This window comes from Pecten maximus, chromosome 14, assembly GCF_902652985.1.
Source record: "Pecten maximus chromosome 14, xPecMax1.1, whole genome shotgun sequence".
NCBI lineage: Eukaryota > Metazoa > Mollusca > Bivalvia > Pectinida > Pectinidae > Pecten > Pecten maximus.
In genome coordinates, this window is record NC_047028.1 from 4624424 (window position 1) to 4634181 (window position 9758).

The following is a 9758-nucleotide window of genomic DNA, read 5'->3' on the forward strand; positions in this document are numbered from 1 at the left end:
GACAAAACCTCTATCACCATTACCTCTAAGAAAAAAGACAAACCCACGAAATAATTAAATACCTTTCCGAACATTACCTCTCGAAAAACCTCTACCGACAAATACCTTACGACAATAACCTCTACGACAATTACTCTATCACACATACTCTACGAACATTACATAGACAAAACCAAAGACACATTACCCTACCGACACATACTCTTACGGGCACATTACTCTACGACCATTACCCTTTCGACAAAACCCTAACGACACATTAACCTCTACAAAATACCTTACCGACACTGCCTCTCCGACACAATAACGAACAACTATACGACACATTACCTCTAAACGACAAACCTTAAACCCAAAATTACCTACCTACGACACATACTCTACGACAATACTCTACGACACATTACTCTACCAAAATATACCCAACATTTCCTTAAGAAATACATTAAACCCACACATTTCCTTACCGACAACCTTAACTACCCAGACAAATTTAAATCGAACAAAACCCATACACAAATCCTACCGACCATTACCTCGAGACAATTACATTACGACACATTACCCCACCGAAAACATACCTACACGAAAACCCACGATAATACCTCTACCGACACATTACCTCTATCACACATACCTTACCGAACACACTACCGAAATTACCTCTACCGACAATTACCTTACCGACACATTACTCTACCCACAATTCCTCTACCGAAAATATACCTCTACCCACACATTTCCCAACAAAACTACCGACACGTTACATCTCCGAAACATTACCTCTACCGACACATTACTCTACCCACACATTACCTCTACCGACAAACTTACCCTTCCCTTTTCCCACACATTACCCCCTACACAAACTATGACCTACCTCTTGACCACATTTCATCTTATCGACAATTACCTCTACGAAAACATTACCTCTACCGACACATTACCTCTACCGACACATTCTCTACCCACACATTAACCTACTCACCTTAAACCTTGCCGACAACCATCGCACTTACCTCTACGACACTACCTCTTCCGACACATACCTCTACCCACACATTACCTACGACAAATTACCTTATACGACACTTTACCTCTACCCCCACTTACCCCCCCTCTACCGACACCTTACCTCTATGAACAATACCTCTTACCGCACCTTCCTCTACGACATATTACTCGACGACCATTACCTCTACCGACACATTACTCTACCGACACATTACCTCTACCGACAATTCCCCCTACCCACTACTCCCTCTACCGACAAATACCTCTATCCCACACATTACCTCTACCGACAATTACCTCTAACGACACATTACCTCTATCGACAATTTACATCTACCGACACATTACCTCTACCGACACATTACCTCTACCGACACTTCCTCTACCCAAAATAATTACCCCTACCCACACATTACCTCTATCCAAAACATTACCCTCTACCGAACATTACCCCTACCGACACATTACCTTACCGACAACCCCTTAAAATTCTACCGACACATTTCTCTATCACACATACCTTACCGACTACCGACAAATTTCCCTCTATCGACACATTACCTCTACGACACATAAATCTAAACGACACATTACCTCTATCGACACATTACCTCTACCGACACATTACTCTATCGACACATTACCTCTATCGACACATTTCATCTACCCACACATTACCTCTATCGACACATACCTCTACCGACACATTAACCCTCTACCGACACATTAACTCTAAACGACCTTACTCTATCGACACAATTTTCACCTACCCACAATTTCCTCTACCCACACATTACCTCTAAGACACATTACCTCTACCGACACCTTACCTCTACCGACATATTCTCTACCGACATTACCTCTACCGACCAACCTTTAAAACCTCCCCTTCCCAATTACCTCTCCGCACATTACCTCTACCGACAAATACCTCTATCGACACATTCATCTAAACCCACACATTTCCTCTACCGACACATTACCTCTACGACAATTACCTTCTTACCGACAATTACCTCTACCCACACATTACCTCTATCGACACATTACCTTACCCACACATTACCTCTACCGACAATTACCTCTACGACACATTTCCTCTACGACAATTAAACCTCGACACATTACCTCTACCCACAACTTCCTCTACCGACACATTACCTCTACCGACACATTACCTCTATCAAAAACATTACCTCTACCGGGGCCAATAACTTACCGACAATTACCCTATCGACAAATACATCTATCGACACATTACCTCTACGACAATACCTCTCCGACATATTACCTCATCGAACATAAACCTTAACGACACATTACCTAAGAAAAAACCTACCTCTACACCATACCCCTACCGGCACATTACCCCCTACCCACACATTACCTCTACCCACACATTCCTCTACCGACACATTACCTCTACGACATATTACCTCTACCCACACAATTACCTCTACCGACACATTACCTCTACGACACATTACCTCTACCGACATTACCTCTCCCCACACATTACCTTACGACACATTACATCTACGACACATTACCTTACCCACACATTTCCTCTACCGACACATTAACCTCTACGACAATTCCTCTACCGACAATTACCTCTACGACAATTACCTCTAACGACACATTACCCTCACGACAACCTCTACACATTCCTCTCGAAAACATTACCTCTACCCACAATACCTCTACCGACACAAAAACTCTACCGACACATTACCCCTATCCCACACATCCTCTACCGACATACCCCCACCAATACCTCTATCCACACATTACCCTCTACCGAACATTTCATCTACCGACAAATTACCTCTCGACATTACCTCATCCGACACATTACCCCTATCACACATTACCTCTACCCACACCCTTACCTCTACCGACACATTACCCTCACCCACCCCATTACTCTAAACCCACACATTACTCTACGAAAATTACCCCCCTACCGACACATTACCTCTATCGACACATTAACCTCTACCGACACTACCTCTCGACACATATTACCTTACTCTACCGACACATTACTCTACGACACTTACCTCTACGACACATACCTCTACCGACACATTACCCCCTATCGACACATTACCATCTACCGACACATTACATCTATCGCACATTACCTCGACACATTACTCTATCGACACATACTCTATCGACACATTAACTCTACCGACACATTACCTCTACCGAAAACATTACTCTATCCCACACATTTCCTCTATCGACCATTACCTCTACCGACACATTACCTCTTACCGACCATTACCTCTACCGACACATACCTACCCACACATTACCTACTAACCTTACCGACACATTACCTCTACCGACAAATGACCTCTACCGACACATTACCTCTATCGACACATTACCTCTACCGACACATTACCTCTATCGACACATACCTCTACCGACACATTACCTCTACCGACACATTAACTCTATCGACACATTACCTCTACCAAAACATTACCTCTACCGACACATTTCCTCTACCGACATACTTCCTCTACCGATATAATACCTCTACCGACACATTACCTCTATCAACACATACCTCTACCGACACGTTACCTCTTCCGACACATTACCTCTATCGACACATTACATCTACCGACACATTACCTCTTCCGACACATTACCCTAACGACACATTACTCTACCGAATACCATCTACCCACACATTACCTCTACCCACACATTTACCTCTACCGACACATTACTCTATCGACACCTTACCATCTACCGACACATTACCTCTCGCATTACTCTATCGACACATTACCTCTACCCACAATTACCTTACCGACACATTACCTCTAACAAAAAAACTAAACCGACACATTACCTCTACCGACAAATGACCTCTACCGACACATTACCTCTATCGACACATTACCTCTACCGACACATTACCTCTATCAACCCCATTACCTCTACCGCAATTACTCTACACACATTACCCTCTACCGACACATTACCTCTACGACATTTACCTCTAACCCACACATTACCTCTATCGACAATACCCTACCACATTACCTCTACCGACAATTACCCTATCGACACATTACCTCTACCGACACATTACCTTACGACAATTACCTACCGACAATACCTCTACCCAACATTACCTATCAACTCCTCTCGACACATTACCTTCCGACACATTAACCCATAACCTCTACCGACACATTACCTCTACGACACATACCTCTACCGCACATTACTCTACCACACATTACCTCTACCGACACCTACCTCTACCGACAAAATTACCCCTACGACACTTACACTACGACCCTTACCTCTACCCACACATTACATCTACCGAACCATACCTCTACCGACACTTAAACCCATCGACACATTAAACCCTTTCCTCTACGGGCACATTACCTCTACCCACACATTACCTCTACAACAAAATTACCTCTACCCCACACCCTTACATCTACGACACCATTACATCTATCGACACATTACCTCTTCGCCACATTACCATCGCCATTACCTCTTTCCGGGCACATTACATCTACCCACAAAATTACCTTACCCCCACACCTTACCTCCCACGACACATACCCTACCACACATTACCTCTACCACACATTCCTCTATCGACACATACCTCTCCGACACCTACCTCTCCACACATTACCTCACGACACATACTCTACGACACATCTTACCTCTCACACATACCCCCTACGACACATTCCTCACCGACACATACCTCTACCGCACATTACCTCCCGACACATTACCTCTATCGACACATACCTCTACCGCCCTACCTTCCGACCACATACCTTCTATCGACCACATTCCCTCCGACAAATTACCTCTAAACCCACACACCTCTACACTTACCTTCGACACCAACCTCTACCGACACATACCTCACCGCACATTACCTCTACCGACACATTACCTCTCCGACACATACCTCACCCATACCTCTACCGACACATTACCCTCTACCGACACATTACCTCTACCGACACATTACCTCTACCGACACATTACCTCTACCGACACATTACCTCTACCGACACATTACCTCTACCGACACATTACCTCTACCGACACATTACCTCTACCGACACATTACCTCTATCGACACATACCTCTACCGACACATTACCTCTACCGACACATTAACTCTATCGACACATTACCTCTACCGACACATTACCTCTACCGACACATACCTCTATCGACACATACCTCTACCGACACATTTACCTCTACCGACAAATTACCTCTACCGACACATTACCTCTAACGACAATAATTACCTCTACGAAACATACCTCTACCGACACATTACTCTACCGACACATTACCTCTATCGACACATTACCTCTACCGAAACACTTACCTCTACGACACATTACCTCTACGACACATACTCCTCTACCGACTAATTACCTCTACAGAACCTACCTCTACCGACACATTACCTCTACCGGACACATTACCTCTACCGCACATTACCTCTACGCACATACCTCTACCGACACCTTACCTCTACCGACACATTACCTCTACCAACTCCTACCGACACATACCCCCTACCACCATACTCTATCGACACATTACCTCTCCACAAAATTCCCTACCGACACATTCTCTACCGCCACCTCTCCTCTACCGACCCAAACTCTACCACACATTACTTTTCCGACACCACCCAATACCCACACGTTGACCTCTCGCACATTACCTCCCCGACACCATTACCATCTACCGACACATACCTCCCGTACACCCCACACATACCTCTACCCGCCCTTATTTTTCGCAATATCTTCCGACACATACCCCCTACCACATTACTATATTTACCTTATTATCGACAATTATCTCGAAATTACCTCTTGAAATTACTTTTCGTTATTTATGAATATTACTTACGGACAATTATTATTGAATTATTAGAAATTATGTTGAAACTACTTAACTTAATTATGATAAATTGATCCGAAAATTTTGAAATACTTATAAAATTTGTAATTTAACAATGTTGTTGCCTACTCTAACCTTCCTTTTTACGGGCAACCCCACTTCCGCACATTATTCACCAACCTCAGCCGCCACGGTTAACAAAACCTCTTCAAGCTTTGCCATTAATTAATTCCTTGATTATATGTTTACCACATCCCCCCCACCACCTTATATTCCTCTAAACCGCTCTTTCCACTTTAGTACGAGGATAAAGACCAAAATACCATCTTAACAAAAAAAACCTTACGTCTTTATGTTCTAACGATAACACTTTAAGAACTTCTTTGAACATTCATTAGGATTTCTTGTCCAAAGGGAACATAACGAAAATTTCAATTGACTTATTCCCATTTTGAATCAAATCCGCAAAAGGAAATCACGAAATAAATACGATAAACCAAATATTTTAACTTTAGGAAATTCATCCGCCATACTTAACCCCTCCCCCTTGCTCCCCGAAACGGGGAGCAACTTCACAAGCAGGTGGCCTTCCTTAACAAACCTCTCCGTTTCAACTTACGCCTTCCCTCCCAAGGGAACCGGAAATATAACCCACGCCGGGCATTGAAAATCCTCACCAAAACCCTCCTTCCGAACCCTTAATATCGCCAATCAATAACGCTACCACAATTTTTAGCCTCCTCTAAGGGGGTTTTTAAAAACTTTCAAAAATTTGAGTAGTTTACAATTTGGTTTAATAGCCCTTTTACAATTTTAAAAAAATCCGGTTATTTTTGGGAAATTTTTTTTTTTTTTTTTTTTTTTTTTTTTTTTTTTTTTTTTTTTTTTTCTGGTTTTAAAACCCGAATTTTTGGGGTTCTGGCTGGCAATAAAAAATAAAAAACTGGGGTTTAAAATTAGAGCGGGGGGGGCCTTTTTGGGGGAAAAAAAAAAAAAAAATTTTTTGGGGGGTGGGTTAAGGGGGAAGTTTGTCCAAGGCTTTGGCTCCCCCTTTTCCCGAAGGAGAACTGGAATATATTCAGGATGGACCGACCGGAGTTAGAACAAATGATAAAAACAGACTGATCTGTCGACCGTAATGATTGGACACGAATCATTGAACGCTACCACCTAGATATTATATGGCTTCCTCTGAGAGGAGCGTCATTTTTATTAATCAGATCATTTTTAGCAACTACATTATTGTATTTGTAGTGTAATAATAGAGTAGAATGTATATATAGAGTGTCATATTCATTATTAATTAAAAAAAAAATCGCGTGATTAGTTTGTTTGTTTGTTTTTGTTTAACGTCCTATTAACAGCCAGGGTCATTTAAGGACTTGCTATTGTGAGGTTCTCATTTTCATTTATTTGGATTTTTCTTTGTTTCCTATTTTTAAGGTGAGTAACAAGTAAGAGGTTAATTGTAGATGGTCAGTTTAGTGGTAGTATGGAAGTGGCCTCTAAATGGCCTTGGCGACTGTGAAGATCAGAGATAAGGTTTTAATTAGTAATTGATAGAGTTAACACCAATAATTATTAGGTCTTAAGTATGTTAGATGTGAATAGTTGTCAGTTCCTTCTGGGGATGATATATTGTACCTTGGTGGTCATTCTCAGAGGCCGGTGTATATATGTTATCAGAAGCTGGGTTAGGTCCATATGGGTGGTTTATAAATAGACCCGTGGTCAGTCTCCAGGACTGGTATATGCATAGCCGCCTGGTCAGTCTCGAGGACTGGTATATAAATAGGTATGCGATCATCCAGGGGGCGGGGCTGCATTGAAATAGATTCTCAGCTCTGGTATAAATAGGTATGTGGTCATTGGGTGGACTGCCTTAAAATAGCTTCCCAGGCTGTGGTATAAATAGGTATGAGGTTATGATCTGTTTATAGTCGGTTCCTAGAGGTTGTATATTTAGAACTTGACCATGATGTCATTCTTTTATTAGACTGTGTTGGTGTTTAAGTTTAGCATCTATTGTGTAGGTAGTGGGGTTAAGTAAGTGATGTCACTGGTCAAGAATAGTTTGCTGGCCATATATAAAGGACTGTTAACTTAGAGCAGGGGCTTTTTGGACATCGAGTGGTTAGAGGAGTTTTCAGAGTGAGTCTGGAACAAGGAGTTAGTTTTAGAGAGTTTTTAGGGCTAGTGTTTGGAGTTGGTCTTATTAACAGAGAGACGTTGGATTTTATTATCTTAGTTTTAGATAGAAAGTATAGAAATGTGTAGAGTAGTTTAGTTTATGGTTTTGAGTTGTAGTTTAGTTAAGTCATAAGGAATAGCAAGAAACTTGTATCGCACAGTTATTTTCTTCAAGTTGGTTACTTCTAAAAAGAATTGGAGTGAATTTTATTGGATACCGCTGGAATTGATCTGACTTTAGTCATTTCTTATTTACTTTGTGAATTATTTGTGAATTTATACGTTCTACTCCTGGAGTATGTATTGGATTGAAATTAGATATATCTTGATTGGCAAGTACTTTGAATGAAAGTCATATCTTAATAAAACTGAAGGAATTTTATATACATGTGTATGTTTTGTTTTGAATTTCATCGATTAACGTAACGATGTGGTGTCAGAAGAAATAAAAGGGTTAGCGGGAAACGCAACAAATTGGTGTCAGAAGTGGGATACAAACTTTAACACGTGCAATCGGAAATGGAATACAGCCAGTAACAAGTTAACCCAGATTTCGAGCGACAGACTTGACATGTTTAAGTAAAATGTCTTGCTTATGCGGAATTATTTTGGAACTTTTAATTATTTATCTGATATGTGGACAACATGAATGTCTGTTTGTGTTATATGCGGACGATGTGTGTATTTCGTGTGTAACACCTGAACTCAGTTGTAAAATTGGTTCCATGAATTTGATGTTTGCTTCAAGGTATTGTTTTGTTTTATACAACTTAAAACAGTGGGATCCTGGAAAATATACCATGAACTACAGAATGCCTGTCATCGCCTAACGACTAGAACATAGAACGGACATCCGGTAATAAAATTAATGTATTGTTGATATGTTAGAATAACTTGTGATTCGATTGTGCAAAGAGCATTTACTTGGAAAATGTTATCGGAATGTCAGAACACTGTCCATTCATGAGAGACTGTTTTGATGAGATTTCAGAACAGTGCAGTGACAGAGTAAAGTTGGAAATACACATTGTCCGGTTGTCTTAGTGAGATGGTTTTAATGGGATTTTAAAACGAGATATCGCTGGAAAAGAAACTAGGAAATGTTCCGTTATTGTCCAATTGTGTCATATTTTGATGGGATTTCAAAATAGCTAAGGCCTTGGAAGTGTTTGACATTGCTTGTATTAGTTAATCGAAGGTATACATTCTAAGCTGTGATATTTTGATTATCATATTTGTGTTCGACAGCTGGACGGAATATGGTGATGAACAATCTTGTGTTTTCATGGAATCTGATAACATAAGTCTCATTGGTTCACGTAGGTGAGGTGTTCATCAGCTAGATTCACGAATAACAATGGTTATCAACAGAATGTATAAAAAGAACTGGAGTGGGAGTCTACTCTTGGCAGGAGATCACCAGGAATACAGTCATAGATGGATTGTTTGGTGTTATAGACAATTATGGATAGTAATTGTTCGAGATATAGATAGGTGTTTATAATTTGGGAGAAATTATTGAACATGTAGAGAAAGTAGCAATATGGAGAAGGTGTTTTGATTGATAATGTCCTGTGTAAATCGGATTTTGAAAACTGACAATTTTGGATTTATTG